Source organism: Pteronotus mesoamericanus, unplaced genomic scaffold (genome assembly GCF_021234165.1).
Source record: "Pteronotus mesoamericanus isolate MK-2021 breed Mesoamerican mustached bat unplaced genomic scaffold, CSHL_Meso_final scaffold_54, whole genome shotgun sequence".
Lineage (NCBI taxonomy): Eukaryota > Metazoa > Chordata > Mammalia > Chiroptera > Mormoopidae > Pteronotus > Pteronotus mesoamericanus.
The window spans coordinates 43,303,542-43,319,552 of record NW_026555321.1 but is presented as its reverse complement, the minus strand read 5'-3'; the positions used below and the strand labels follow the sequence as shown (position 1 = coordinate 43,319,552).

Sequence of the window (16,011 nt, the reverse complement as noted above, 5' to 3'; positions counted from 1 at the left end):
CAATTATTTCATAATAAGATTAAACAAACACACACACAAAAAAGAATAATTGCTGCATGTAGTCTTTACAGACCTTTTTCTACTACACCAGAGAGTCAATTCTCCCTGCAAGCTGCCCTCCCTGACTGTAATAAGCCACACTGGCCAGCCCGATGATCATTTCAGGAACCAAGTACCAGAGACCACTATAGACAGGATGCTTTGCTATTAATGATTCTTAATGATTCCACTAATGAAGAGCTTATTATAGGAAAGCAATACCAAGAACTTTACAAGCTTTATTCCAATTAAACCCACAATACAGCCCTCTCAAAGTGTCCTGATTTTTAGAAGTTGAGACTGAGGCTTAGGCCACTATGGGACTTGCCCAAGGACTCTCCAGTTGCATATATAGAAAGTCAGAGTTCAAGCCCAAGAAGTCTAATGCTGAAGCCTGCTTTACCTTTACACTAAATTGGTGAGTCTCTGTTTAGAAAAGTCCTTCCTGCTTAAGCTCTCACTGAAGACAAGGGTTGTACAATAATACTGGAGTGCAAGATAGAGCTTACTCTTGCTTCTTCATGAACTTCAGGAAGAGAGCCAAGCATTTAATGATTCCCATGTTGGGGGCTTTGTAAAGATAATTTTATCCACTCATTACAACTACCCACTGAAGAGACAGCACTCTCCCAAGTATTCCTATGTAGCAGCAGTTAGGGCTGACTATTTGCCTGAAAGCTAACACTGCATTTGATGAACAGGAATGAATCATGGCTAATCCACTTTGGGCAATTATGCTTTAAACGTTACATCCTCAGCATCAATGAGGACTTCAGGGGCTCCATTCAAGACCTTTCAGTTAGGGCTTCCTCTGGATACAGGGGGTTTTCACCAAGAGTCTGCAATTAGCTCTTGGATTTCAAAATATTTAGAAGATTGTTGAGAGATTTGAGCAGAAAATAGGGTGGGCTGTAGCAGACATTTTAATTTGGAACTGCCACTCTCATTCTGAGACCATGGTTCTGGGCATGACCCCAGCTTGACCAATTAGAGTTCTTCCATACACCATTTGGTGTATGGACAGAGAGAGAAAAGCCCTTGAAGGGGTAATGCAGACTTAAGGCTCCTGACAGTCATTCTGCTCATCATTTGGAGAAGTCTCATGCAGGGGAAGACCAGAGTGAAGAGAGACAAAAGGTAAAGAGAGGAATGAGTTCCGATGTCTGCCCATCCTTCATAGTTAAATGGTCAGTAAATCACTTTTCTCCTGAGGCTCACTTAAAATGGGGTTTCCTTACTTGCCATCAAGGGTCCTGGCTACAGCATGGGTCTAAAATGCTTGCCCCCTTAGCGACATTTTTAACCTTGAGGTTCTAGGACTCAATCACCAACTATTTGTTGAAATTCTGCTTTGGGCAAACACTGCCAAACAGTAGGTGAAGTTCATCCTCACGCTAGAGGAGTGAATGGTGGATCTGAAACTATAAGACTGGTGCAAGAGCAAGCAAGTCTGTATGAGTTCTGTGCAAGTCAGCAGTACAATGTCAGCTGTACCTATGACCAAATTGATTTCTCTGCCTTACCCCACCATAAAGTAGTTGACTTTGTGTCAATTTCATCTGACCCCCATGCCCACACACAATTACATGCCCTCCAAGAGCCACCTGAGGTCTAGGATTAGCATCAATTTTAATGGGTATTTAAGAGATTTTTCAAAGTGTTCAAGTCAGGTGTAAGATGAAAGATCACATAATAATTAAAGCATTAAAAGAACCCAATTGCGGATTCCCTTTCTGCCAGCAGGTATCTTTAGGTCGAGAAGGTCTATAAAAACTGCCAGATCATTTTCATTCCTTTAAGACAAGCAAAAGTGGCTTTGAATGTAATTAAGTGTTCTGCTCAGTTTTCCTTGGCTAAAGTTCCACATCTTGTTGCAGTGAGGCCCACAAAAAGTTTAGAACTGTTGGCTACAGACTGATGATGTGGTCTTTCTTTGAAGAATCGAAAGCTCGTGATATTGCTTCAATCGTTTGTTAATTAGAAATGATAAGCCAGAGTCATAGCTGTAGGGAAGGGACGCCATCTCTCCGACAGGCCGGTCTCGGCGCTGCAGGGTTCAGGGCTGCTCTCAGAACTCCGCCTCCGTCTTTACCCAGCCTCTCTGGTATGGCTCCTGCACACTTCACAATTAACAATGTAGAACAAGGCATATGCCCGATGTAATAAATCAGCATTTTACACCCCCATCAAAGTTTTGCTTTATTACTCTTCTCTCAAGGGTCTGTTATGTATCGAGGCAGTTTTTTTCTTTGAAGGTGGAAGATCTTGTGTGTGGTTCATTTTAATTCCTTCAGTACTTTAAAGGACTCAGTGGTGCAAATATAAATGAAAAGTATTTTCAGTAAAAAGTTAGAACTCCCTGTGTTCTGGGTAAGCTTTCATTATACTATATTTAAAAATATAACTTCTGTATATAGAATATCATAGTCAACTGTTAAGTATGTACCTTAAAATTACATTATATATCTATACCCTGAAACTCACCAAAGGCTATTCAAAAGGAAATATATATTTTATATATACTATATAAATATATAATATATAATAGGAAATGTGTTAGGATTATGAGCCTTTTAAATGAGAAGCCAGATCATGTCCCTTCTCCCTACTTTGGAAAATCAGCTAGGATCTAATCGTTTGTAGGCCACAGTAAAGGACTAAGATAAAATATAGACTCATCTCCCATGATTTCCACCCCACACTCTCACTTCCAGCTTCCTGCCTCCATGCTTCCACGCTGTTAGCAGATCACTTCAAACAGCTCCCACCTCGGCCCCCCCACCCTGGCACCTGTTGTCCTCCTCTGTCTGGAATTCTCTCCGTTCCTCCCTCCATTCAGCATTTGACTCAAAAGCCACTTGCCCAGAAAGGCAATCTAAATTAGTGCCCCTGTTTCTTCCAATACCTTAAACTTGCCTAGTTTTTCTTCAGTGTTCACCGTCATCTGCTATCATATTATAGATTTATTTGTCTTTACCTTCCACTAGCAAAATAAGTGTCCAAGGGTAGGGTCATTGTCTCTTGCACTTAGAACGGCTCCTAATCTGTCACAGTGCTCAAAAACCCTTGCTGAGTAAATGAGTAAGTGGCAATAATTAGAGTCTAAACCTGTCATCTAGACCTGCCTGGGGGCCAGTAAGGACCTTACTGCTAAGCACCTTACTTGTGTCCTATTTAGTCCTTATAACAATTCTGTGATGGAGATACTATTATTTTCTCATTTTGCAGACGATGAAACCAAGGCACAGTTAGGCTAAATAACTTAAGGTTACACAGCAAATAGTCACAGTCCTAACTGGAACCCAGGGCCCATGCTCCTAAGTACTAAATTAACTCTTTAGACACTCGTGGGGCCTGCCCCATCCCTGCAACCTAGGCCATGCCATTCTGTGCTCACCCACAGCTGGGCTCCAGGATGTCATCACAGAGCAGCACTGTCTGATAGGGACAGCATGCCAGCCACACATGTCATTTTAGATTTCCCAGCCACATTTAGCACAGATTAAATTAATGTTAACAATATGTTTTAACCCAATATATCCAAATATTATTAGTTCAATATCTTTATAATATAAAGATTTATAATATAAAATGCTATATAAATATAAAAAGTTATTGAGATATTTTACATTCTTTTACTAGATTAGGTCATTGTAACCTGGTAGATACTTTATACTTTCTGCACATCTCAATTTAGACTAGTCACATTTTTAATGCTCATTAGCTGTATATAGCTAGTAGATATCATACTGGACAGTGCAATTGTGAAAAGAGGTTGATCTCTGGAATGAAGCAGATTTGGTTCCAATTTTGCACTTACTAACTGCGTGAGCTTCTCTCAGCTGTGAACTGGAGGTGTGACAGGTACTTCATGGGGCAGAAGTGAAGACAATGAGGTTTCCATATGTAAGACCTCCCAACCCCCCAACCCCCAACTTTAGCACAGGCATTGGCTGATAGATGCTCTGGAAAGATGGCTTTTTCTCCCTACTCAAGAGAAAGAATGGGCTCAGCATAGCCTCAGGGCCTCTCTCATCACTCCAGTTAAACCTGTTGAGCCAGTGCCTCTTTGTCTACTGCCTGCCATGAGTAGTCGGAGGTCTCTGGTGGGAGAAAACTCCTAGTTTGAAGCCTTGTCTCCTGGGCCATCTGGCTGAGCTTTGGTGAATAGGTGAGCCTCTAGGCCTCTTTCAGGGCACATTTATATGTCTCTGCATATCCTCAGAGGCCCTTCCTGGATATATTACCCCCAAGCCCTAAAAGTGAGCAATCAGCTATCTCTCCTCTCAGTGGGACTCTCCTTTCATTCAGCTTCCATGTCCCTAATGAGCACCTTTAGGCCAGAATTAATTCAATGTAATCCAACCCATTGTTTTACAAAGGAAGACGGTGGTGCAGAAAGGGATATAATTTACCCAGTCTCACATAGTGACAATATAGGCTTAAAAACTGAACCCTTTGTATTTGCATTCTCCATCTGAACACACATAGGGGCAGATCCATAGAGATTTCCCTATATGGGCTGCTGATGTCTCTGTAAGTGACATGTTCATCTTTGTCTTTTCACAATCTGCATTTCATTCTAAGCACCAGAATCTCAGGACAAGCAGTTGGTGTGCCTTACTATATTCTCAATAGCCTTCAACTGTTTCTTGCCTGTTTTCAACACTTGATCAATTGGTCCCAAGTAAAGCTTGAATGTAATTCAGATTAGCCTGTTTGTGAGTAGCTGAAATAAATCATAACCTATCTGACCATCAATTCCATGCTCAAAAGATAGTATTAAAGATTTCATCTTTGTGTTTTTGATAAAAGGCCATGTTTCCAGTAATAAACTTTTAACCATTAGCTTAAGGTTTTTTAATTGTAATACAAGCTCACATACGAGGCCAAAAGAACAGAGCTATACAAATTTACAAATTTCAGTACCTTATAAATGGCAAAGAGGAAAAATTATAATCACCATCAAATTCTCAATGTGACAATCCTTCAGTATTTGTCTATAATCCCTTAGCAGATGCACCTTTTATTCACACAGATGTACACACTCCAGACACAAGTGCCATTAATTAAATAACACACTCAAAAAACTCTCAGAGCCATTAATTATCAAAGGTGGCCTGCTCTGTGCTTGGTTCTAAAACTCTGTTACAACAGAGTGCACGCTAGAGTGAAGGGGTATCTGGAGGAAAGTCACCCTCAAAGACACGATAAGAAGGAGCTGTCAGACAAGGTAAATGACAAAGCATGCATGCCTTTTAGCTTTTCCTTTGCCCTGTTAGAGGGCTTGAAGGAAAGGAAAATGTTTCACATGGTAGGAATTTTCTTTCCCAAAATTAGTTTCTCTCACAAAAGACACAAGTATATATAAAGTAATCCTTTTTCATTTCTACTGAGTCTCAGGGAAAAGTAATATCAGCTGAAGATTTAGAGACAAATAAAGCCTGTACTTCATAAGCTCCATCAGAATGGGAAAGCCTTTCACAGAGAGTCTTTGCTAGGCACAGACATGGGCAAGTGGATGTAAATGGAGCAGACATGGAAGACAGAAGCCTTCCTGGCTTTGAGGAGCCAACACACACATGCCCAAGGAGGAACCCAAGTTTTCCAGGGTGGGTTGCTCTCTTCTGCCTTCTTACTTCCACCACTGAGCCTCAAGGCCTGTGGAGTTCTTTGGCCAGGGCACTGTGGGATAAAGGAAGGGATGAGCCTTCCTGGGCTGCAGTAAATCACCCACAGCAGCAAGCTTGGTGATCATCTTTCTTGCATGTTTGCTGTTCTTCATGTTTGATTTATTTCTTCAAAGAGAATGCAATGCCACGTCTGTGGTTATCCTACAAAGGATAGCCCCAGTCTCACTATGTGACAGAGATCTGCATCTCCCCTCCTGTGGAGGCTGGCTACATGGTGACCGGAGCTCCTTTCTTTGCTCTCAAAGACATGAGCTTGGAGCACTGGGAAATGGATCCTGTTTAACATTTCCCCATTGCAAAAAGTTGCGTTATTAATCAGCATGTGCAACATGTCATAGAAGAATATTTGTGAGTTAGGAACCTTGCTGGGAAGGTGCCCTGCTCTCTGACGTCCAGCCTAACAGTGCTGGGTTTCTTGGGGCAACCCTGCCTGTCTCATGACAGAAGGACAATCCTGTTGCCATGGAGATACTAATCAGAGTGGCTCTCTGATCCTTGCCATCGCTTCCCCACCTTCACCTTTACCCACTTTCTGTAAAAGATTGCCACCAGTGGCTTTTGTGGTCCAATTTCTGATTTCAGTTTATTAAGTAAAAGCTGAAAAGCAGAGGTCAGAGGTGCCTGCCCTTAGAAAATTGCTCACCTTGTTTTCGGTGTGAGCAGAATGACTTTCCACAGTTGTCTGCCTCTAGCCTGCTAGGAACTGAGAAGTACTTTTCAAAGAAGGGAGTTCTTGCAGAGGGGTTTTATGTTATATTCAGGAACATGGTCACTTGGTTCTAAAACCATTCCTGTGTCAGCCCTGGTGTGGATGCAAAGCAGGTCATTTTTGTCCTTCTCATGGGCAAGAATCACTGCCTGTGAAGGACAGCACTTGTCCTGCTTGCCTGGCTGCGCTAAGAGTGCAGAAGACAGCCAACCTTACTAGAGACTGAATATTTGTAGCTGGAACCTGCTGAAACATGTCTCCAGCACCTGAGTTGCCCTGCAGCATTTGGAGCACATTACAGGATCAAGAAGGAGACAGTGTGGATCTTCTAACCATCACATAACACTCAGTGATTCCCCTCCAGAGGCCCAGCCCACAATGCAGACTGGTTAGAGCATAATCTCTGCAGCTGGGATAGTGGAAGGGCATTTTTTAGACCTCTCCAGGTAATTGCGATGAGCAGCCAAGTTTAAAAACATTACCTTAAGGAAACAGAAGAAAAGCCTGTTGAATTTTTGTGGTCCCATATCTGCCTTTTATACTCTATCAAGTTAGACTGACTGGCCAGTGCCCATCCACATTCACCTACAGAAGTCAGAGACATTGATCTATTTTTTAGCTTTGAAGCAGAAGCAGCTTTCTTTCTTTGGGCCTATGGGCCTGTGAGCCTCCTCCATATGCACATTTAGTAGAAAGATGTTGCTTTGTATACCTGCAGAGGATGGTTGGATCTGTTGAAAACAGAGGACTCAGCCCCATTTTTTTGTGGAGAAAGACATTATCAAGCAGAACGGCACCTGCATGTTCCAGAAGTCAGGGTGGTCCAAAGGACCCTAGTCAGGGGCCCTTTGATGCCTCTGCTTTCACCCTGTACTCACTAAGTCATGACAATAAAATGCAAACCAACTTCAGAGACTTTCCTGAAAGTTTCAGAGAAAGATGAATGAGAAGATCACAGTGCATACTATACAGGAAATGATACTTAAAAATCATTCAAACTTTCCTCATTTGGCATTTTTAATTTCCTTCCAAATGCAAAGCTCCTCCGCCAAAAAAATCCCTTAAATATTCAGAGCTATGGAGTTTCCCCTCTGCTTTCATCCCTTACTCTACAAAGCAGGCCCCTGAAAATGAGCTTCATTGTATGATCTGTTATTCCTTAGGCGCAGCCTTGAAGTTGGGGGGGGGGGGTGGTCAGACAGTTCATCTACCACTGTGTTTATTAGGAACTTAGAAATATTTGAAAAACATCATGATCATTCCCATGTTCATCACCAGTAAAACTTCAGGCATCCTGAGCTGTCTGTTCTCAAAACTCCAAAAGCCCACATTTCCTGGACCACTCACCTGGAACCTGATTATCTGCTGCATTGCTTCACTGTGTCCAAGTGTTTCCCCAAAGGAGATAGAAGCCCCTTCAGGATATCATCGTTCACCTCTTTGCATCCTCCTCTAAGCTTTACATGTCAATAAATACTTTTGTTGATCTGCCCAGATAGCACTGAAAACACTGCTGTCTAAAGGTGGTATTGAAGGAAACTAGAGACAAACCAGAAGAAGGGCATATAGCATGTGATCAGAAGATGGGAAGATAACTATGTTGCTCAGAGATGCACTCTTCCATAATGGGGTGTAATCTCCCCCATGGAGCTAAGTACTGACATGCTCTTGCTTGGACACTCATGGATCTCTGTTGCCTGCTGGTTTCTGACTGGCACTGTAATAGACCATAAATAATAATTATGACAATAACAGAGGCTTACACTAGTGAGTACTTATAAAGCACTGCTCCAAGTGCTTCCCTGTATCAACCCACTAAGCTACCTCCACCCTCACCCCTACAGTGTATGTTTCACATCGCCGGGAAACACATAGCCAATGTATGACAAGGCTGCCCTTCAGGCTCAAGCCCTGTCAAAGCCAGGCACGTTCACTTGCTGTACTCCAGCAGGAAAAGCAAACTCTGCTTCCCATGAGCTTACATGCTAGTTGGAGAAAAGAAAAAAAAACTGCTGAAGATAGAACCTTAAGAAGCTAGGCCAGCAATTTGGATGTCAAAGCTGCATGAGGGATGGGGTTGCAGAGCATTGTAAGTAGACTGACAAAATGCCTACTCAGGTATGGATAGAGGCACCCATGGAGATTCAGAAATTACCAGGCTGGGTTGGGAAGGGCAGGTGTGGGAAATAACATAGGGCCACAATGTTCAAAATACCAAAAATAAAACTGAAAGAAACTTCTCCTAGGACATAAATCTGCCCTAGACAGGTGAGGCAGAGGAAAAGAAAGGGCATATCCATTTTCTGGCCTCCACAGGTGCCTCTGACTCAAAGTCAATAATTCTTCAAGGACAAGGGCAATGATGAATGATCGGGAGATGACCTGTGTGTCCAGACAAGATGGGTGGTACTGGGCACAACAGGGGATGGTCCCAATGTCATAAAGGAATAAGACAGACTCCCTTCTCCAGTATGTGCACATTGACTGGTGCATATATTCCAAGCTTTGCCCCTCATTTACAGACATCAGTGGATGTAGGGGGAAGTAGATCATAAGCTCAGATGTGAAAGCGGAAGCTGAACTAATTAGACTTCCATGTTCTGGATCCCAGAAGGGGCCAGATGTAGTGCCAAGGAAGGCCCTGCCTGCCCTTTGCTCTCTGACTTTGTTATAAGGTTATAGAAAAAGGATAGTGCTAGACTCACTGAAATCTCGCTCCATGGACTGGACGCTGAAATGAGTTGGGCTACCCCTGAACTCACGCTGGAACTGACAGGCGCCTGGGTCTTTGCACCTCAGCCCCCCAGATGTGTTACACTCAAAGCCACAAATAAACAATAAGTGAAAGCAATTCAAATCTTCACTGAAATCCCTTGTGAAAAAGGGAGGTCCATCTGTGCTTCCCCATGCCATTCCTCAGGATTTCTTCATATATCACACTTCTGGCAGCTGACCCAGCTATCTCCTAGTACCCTGTTTTTTCAGTCTTCCCCAAATTTTATGAAATCTGGCCTGTATATCCTTCATCCTTTTTCCCTTCCTATTGAAATTTTTGCTGCAACTGTCTGCCCTTTCCAATGTCCTCCAAGCCAGGAGCCCCAATAGTCACATTCCTGACCACACCTGCTTTTCTGACACCTCTCATTAAGGACCAGAAGCCAAGGCTCATACAGGTTCTCCTTCGGGGTAGAGGAGAGTATCAGAGCTATGAAATGTATTGCTATGATCTAGGAATTATCTTTCCAAATAAGATTAACCCCCAACTACCACCACCATTTCTATTTTATGAGAAGAAATTACTTCTTTTAGGTCTGGCCCCAAGTGCTTAAAGTGACTTGTCCTTGAAGCAAAGCTGATTCAGCCTGCTATGCACTAGCTCAACAATTCCCAAAATTCAGGGGCTGAGAACATCACACTCATATGAAAAGCTTGTTAGGAAGTTCTCTCCAGATTTTTGGGCCTTTCTCCATACATGTTGATTCAGAAATTGGGGGAAAGAAATCCAAGAAATGTGTGTTAACAAGCTCACCAGGTAATTCCAATAATGAATGTCTCTGTTTGAAAACCTATTCTTACCTAATTAGAAAATGTCTGAAATGGTTTCAATTTTATGTAAGCCTTGTGTCCATAAGATAGATTCTTACAAGACCATGTGGCTGACTTCTGGGGCATGGGGTGTGGGCACAAGCTGTAGAAAATGTGGGGATCAAGCGGGGGACAGGCATCAGGAGGGTTAGAACCTACCTATTTCACATAATCTTCCCACAACTACATGGCTTCTTGTACAATGTTAATGGCAATCTAACAGATTAGTAGTAAGCAAACTTATATTTTATTTATTGCAATGACTGAAAAATTGCTATTGGCTCTAACTTAAATGTCTGTTTTTATGTTCCGTCATTCCCAGGCATGAAAAGTTAACACGAAAAAATCCCAAGGCATAAGGAAGCAGGCATCATTCTCTAGGACCCTGCGGCATTGGAAATGAAGCTGAGCAGACTTTATTACATCCTACAATTCTACAACCTTTCGTAAAGCATTTTATTACACTTGTGGAAGCCAAAGGGGTTACGTTTCAATCATGATGATTGACAGGCTAACTTCAAAACAACGGCATCAGCAGCCCTTCCACACTTCCTGCTCTGTCTACTTAGAACAGAACCCTTCCTAAACTGTTCCTTGGCCTGGATGAAAATAAAACAGTAGTTAAAATATTTATCTTGTGTGTTGGCTAACTTAAAAATTGATGTTTTGGGGGCCTCTGAAAGTCACAACGGAGGAAGTCCATCTCAGAACTACTTCTGTGCTTCCTGTAAACCAAAGGTGTGTTAAGACTGAGATAAGATTTAGAGTTTCCATTTTGGCAGGTAAGATACTAGAACAAAAAATGTACAACCTTTCCTTGGTCATAGTCTTCTGCAGAGAAGCAGGGATAAAAGAGCCTAAGATGGCAAAGTTAGCTTCCGGAAACTAATAAACACTTAATGTGGTAATCAGACACCTTGGACAGGCTGTTTGAGGCGTTGGAATGTAAAGAAAGGGAATGGGAAAGCTCTCGGTATTGTCTTAGGAAGTATACCCCGTGCCCACAATAATCGGTTTCCTTGAGGGAGGATGATAGAAGGAGGCCATTTCTTCTCTTGATATATTAATAAAAGGGGGGATTCGAGTTTATAGAGAAAAATAAAATACATCAATAGCACTGCTAGAAAGAACCAAAGGCAGAATTTTTCTTTTTCATGAAAAGCCTCCTTGAGAATCTCTTTGGTTTATGGGCCCCTCCCCGAATCCAACACCATCACCAACATGTTGTTTCTTGTGTCTTCTGTAACAAACAACCACTCATTGGGTGGCTTAAAACAACAGAAATGTGTTCTCTCATGGTTCTGAAGTCCAGACATCCAGAATGCAGCAAGGCCATGCTCCCTGCAGAAGTTCTGGACCAATCTGTCCTTGCCGCTGGTGGCTGCTGGCAGTCCTTGCCATCATTTCTGTCTCTGCCTCTGTCTTCACATTCCTCCACTTCAATCTCTGTGTCTCCTCTCTGTATCTCTTATAAGGTCACTTGTCCTTGCATTAAGGGACCACTTGGATAACCCAGAATGATATCTCAAGATCTTAATATCCTTCACACAATTACATTTGCATAGGCCCTTTTTCAAAATAAGATAACATATCTTTATTGGAGGTACACTATTCAACCCACTACTTTGGACACTTGGCCTTTGTTTCTAGTCCAGTGTAAGTCAATAGACTGAGTATGACTGAATAGCATGTCATTTCAAATCTTCTTTTATGTCTTTGTCAAAGTCTGTTTATTGACATTCATTGGAGGTGCCTTCTCAAGAATGGGAAGTCCTCTGGTTCCCAAGCCATGTCTGGGAGGCTTTCTTCCTTAGCTGCAGGTAAAAACTACTACAATGTGAACAGGATGTGCTCAGAAGATAAAATGCCAGTCAGGGAAGGTGGCAAGTACTGATCATTTCACCAAGCTTGAAGGCTGCTGACTTGTGGACCAGGTCAAACATTGATCTCATCTCAGTTTTAATAGCAAATGCCACCAGAATGCTTGGCCACTAACTCTAAGGCTGATTCCATATGTCACTCATTAGCTTTCAATCAAAAGAGTAAACAAAATGAACAGCCACTGGAAACAGTGAGTTGAGTCATACTGCAACCCTGTCTGTAATTTTGTTTCCATTTTGTTTATGCAATTAAAACCCTACAGTAGGAGCCTCATTTCCACCTGTCCACCCATCAATTTCCTCATTCCAAGATCTTCCTGTGACTCTGCAGTGATTTGCAGGTTGTGGGTACAGAAGGCCAGCCTAAATCTTTGCTTCTATGCCAGCCCATGTTTAGCTGGAAAGCACGCTAGCCCAACAAGGACCATTTACAGTGCCTTTTAAAGGATGCATTAAGAACTAACAAAGCCTTCTGATACCAATATGGGGAAAAAAAAACCCAGCTATTACTCCTTTTGCTAAAGTGGGTCTGGCCTGCATTGAGAAAATATGAAAGGCAAGGGAGAGCAATGCTTAAGTCAGAACACTGTTCTTAGCAATAACCTTTTTCTCTCTGATTTTTCTTAGACCTAAATACCCACTAGGTTGTTTCTGTTTTTCTCAGGGGCTGGAGAACTGCTAATTTTATGGTAAACAATAGATAACTTGGAGGTAGGTGTTGGGTCCATTTCTATTGCGCTAGTCCCTTCCTCCACTGACAACATTAGAAGACAGATTTCTTCTGTTCTCTTTGTGTGTTTACTCTGAAAACTCTAGGCCCATTCTTTATCTTTATTACTCCACCCACAATCAAAATCCAAATGGTAGAAGAGAATGATACTCAGTTTTGGCAAGGAGCTTGAAAGAATGCTTTGCCATGATTGCCTCCAGCACAGCTAACCCAAAGTTATAGAACAAAACTTCTCAAACCCCACCAGTTCTTTCAGGTGGTAAGAAGTCTCTGCGTGGCTCAACGAGTAGAAAGCCCTCCCACCTCTCCTCCTCAGTGTCCAAGCTTGAAACTTAGGTCTTGGCATGGACCTACATCTTCCACTGGTCTGTACTTTCGAAGTATACTGCCCAACATGCTGATAAAAGAAGGAAATGAACTTTTGTTATTCATTATTATAGATATATTTGCAAATGTTGTTTTATTTAATCCACACAAGATCTGTATAGGATACACATGGACATTTAGGCTCAGAAAAGTTAGGTGACTTGCTCAAGGTCACAAAGTTGGTAATAGGTGGGTTTGGGATCAACTTAGGTCTGATTCCCAAAACCTATGCTCTAAGGAGAAGACTTGTAACCAAGGACTCTCAGCAAATTTAATAAATATCTTTCTCAATTTTCTCCTGAATTATCTATCGAGTTAGCAGGCCAGTCCTTTGAACTCATGTTCAAAGGAAAAGGGGGCAGGGATAGTCAAAAAAAGGCAGGGAATATCCAAACATTCTTAAGGTGAAAGTATCCCTCCAATCATAAAGACAACTAATGACATTCCTACACTTAATAACATGTGGGAAGGGTATTATTAAAAACGCTCACTATAACTGTGAAGCAAATGTACCCACTGGAAGCTTAATAATTATGTACCCTAGAAGTAAAACAACATGAAATAATTAATATGTAATTATAGGGATTGAAAAATGGGTCAGTCCTACTTGGAACAACCACCATCACCAAACCTCAAGCATGGTCACACACTTACAGTTCATTTCAGTTCTGAAAACACTGTGATCACCTACTATGCATCAAAGGCTGTGGCTCTGCAGGCAAAAATGAAGTACAGCTGGAAAGTCATGTAACTGGATTTCAGAGGGAAGGGGAATGGGAAGAGCCAGGCTACTTTCAACAAGAATATAGGCGCTACATCTAACCAACAGAGGAGTCCTTTTTTGGAATCTATTATTATTATTATTACTATTGTTTTTCACATAAGTCTCACAAAAATCAACCAGTCTTCTTTCTTTTTTCCCTCTCTTCCTTTTTCTTATGTTTATTTAATAAATATTTATTCAACAAATATGTGTGCCAAGTATTGTATGTACTAGGTGCCACTTTCATAATGCTGAGCAAAAACATTTGGAAGTCACTACTACCCTCCTCTGTAGATAAGGAAACAGAAGTTCAGAGAGTTTGTGACTTGCTGAAAGTCACATGCTAGTAATAAGGCATTTTTGTGTACCAAAGCCTGGGGCTCTTTCCCCTAAGCCAAGATGTTTCTCAGAAGGCAAGGCAAGAAGGAACAGGAAGCGGACTACCCTTCATGACAGCATGGATGGAACCGGAGAGCATTATGCTAAGTGAAATAAGCCAGTGGGTGAAAGACAAATACCATATAATCTCACCTATAAGTGGAATCAAATCATCAAAACAAACAAGCAAGGAAAATACAACCAGCAACACTGAAAGAAAAAAGAAACCAACAGAAATGAGAGGGAAGGAGGGAGGGGGGTAACGGGGAAAGGAAGGGGAAGGGTCAAATCAAGGAACATGTATGAAGGACACATGGACAAATTCGAAGTGGGGAAGGATTGAGGGAAGGAAGTGGGGGTGGATGGGGCAGGGGAAAGTGGTGGCGGGTAAATGGAGATAAATGTATCTGAACAGTAAAAATAAATTAAAAAAAAAGAAAGAAAGAACAGGAGATGCTCTATGGGTTAACTTGTGGTTTTCTGTATTGACTGAGCCCAGTAAACAACCTACTTTCCCAGATCAAAATTAGGAAACTCAATCTAGGCCCCTAAGTTTCAGTTTCTGTCAATTAGGTGAACATTTACTAAATACCATCTGTATATACACCCTGAGGGTGGGGGTGGCTCTCAGAGAGCAGTTTTGGCTCTTTATTTCACCCTGTAAATGCCCTGCTGTCCTCTCCCTTTTTGACAATAGAGCAGCGTTTTGGTCCCTCACTGGGCATTCTTCCTGCTGCCCCTGGCCAGGGTGAACATCTCCCTGACCCATGCTGTTCTTAAGGAAGGATGTGGAATAAGACCCCCAGATTCCAAATGAGGCCCCTACTGCTGGTCCAAGGTCACACTTAACAGACTTCCATCCAAGTTACTCAGATGTCCTTCACCACTTTTATGGTTTTCTTTCCTGCTTCTCCCATTTTTCTCCTCCTCTCTTCTTTTTCCTCTCTCTGCCAGGAGGTAGTCTCACAAAAGAAAGACTATAACCTTGAAAGACGGTCTAAAGCAGTAGCTCTCCATCGGTATCACCTGAGAGGGAGGACTTGTTAAAACTGATCGCAAGGCTCCACCTTCAGCGTTTCCTATTCAGTAGGTCAGGAGTGGGCCTGACACATGCCTGGTGATGTTGATCCTGGACCCACCCTTTGAAAACCACTGGACTAAAGGAATGTTTTTTTTTGTTTGTTTTGTTTTGTTTTGTTTTTAATACTAGTAAAAGAGAATTTGCTCTCAATGCAGAATCCGGCTTGTTTTCCAGGCCTTGCATTTAACATATCTTGGTCTACAGGTAATGAACTGCAAGTTAATTCCAATTGGGCCGTTCAAGCATCTCCAGTAGGTTTTTAGAGTTATTTAACACTACAGAAGACTTCTTGTCTGGGCTAATTACGTGATTAGTTAAGATCGATAGTAGATGAACAAAGGAAAAGTGGGGCAGCTACAGCTCACTGCCAACTTAATAAAATGTTGCTAACTTCAGCCAAGAGAAGCAGCGTGGGTTTAAAATCGGGGTAGCTGCTAAAGAGTTCAATGCTATTTCTTACTATTGAGGTACAACTGACATACAACATCATACCAGTTTCAGGTGTACAACAATGATTTGATATTTGTATATATTGTGAAATGATAAGCACAACGAGTCTAGTTAACACCCATCACCACATATAGTTACAAAATGTTTTTTTCTTGTGATGAAAATTTTTAAGATTTACTTTCTTAGAAGCTTTCAAATATGCATAACTATAGTCACCACACTGTACATTATTTTATAAAGGGAAGCTTATACCTTCTGATAGCCTTCATTCATTTTGCCTGTCTCCCACCCCCCACCTCTGGCAACCACCACTGTGTTCTCTGTATCTATGAGTTTG

At 41.9% G+C, this 16,011-nt stretch overlaps 1 protein-coding gene across 1 annotated transcript in view; it reads left to right on the top strand.

Annotated features, from left to right (window-relative positions):
* Positions 1-10,625, top strand: part of FHIT (fragile histidine triad diadenosine triphosphatase) — a 1,408,108-nt gene extending 1,397,483 nt beyond the window's left edge. The window contains exon 9 of the mRNA XM_054595571.1: positions 10,349-10,625. The gene's annotated coding sequence lies outside the window, so the exon portion shown is untranslated. The remainder of the gene's footprint in view (positions 1-10,348) is intronic.
* Positions 10,626-16,011: the final 5,386 nt, after the last annotated feature.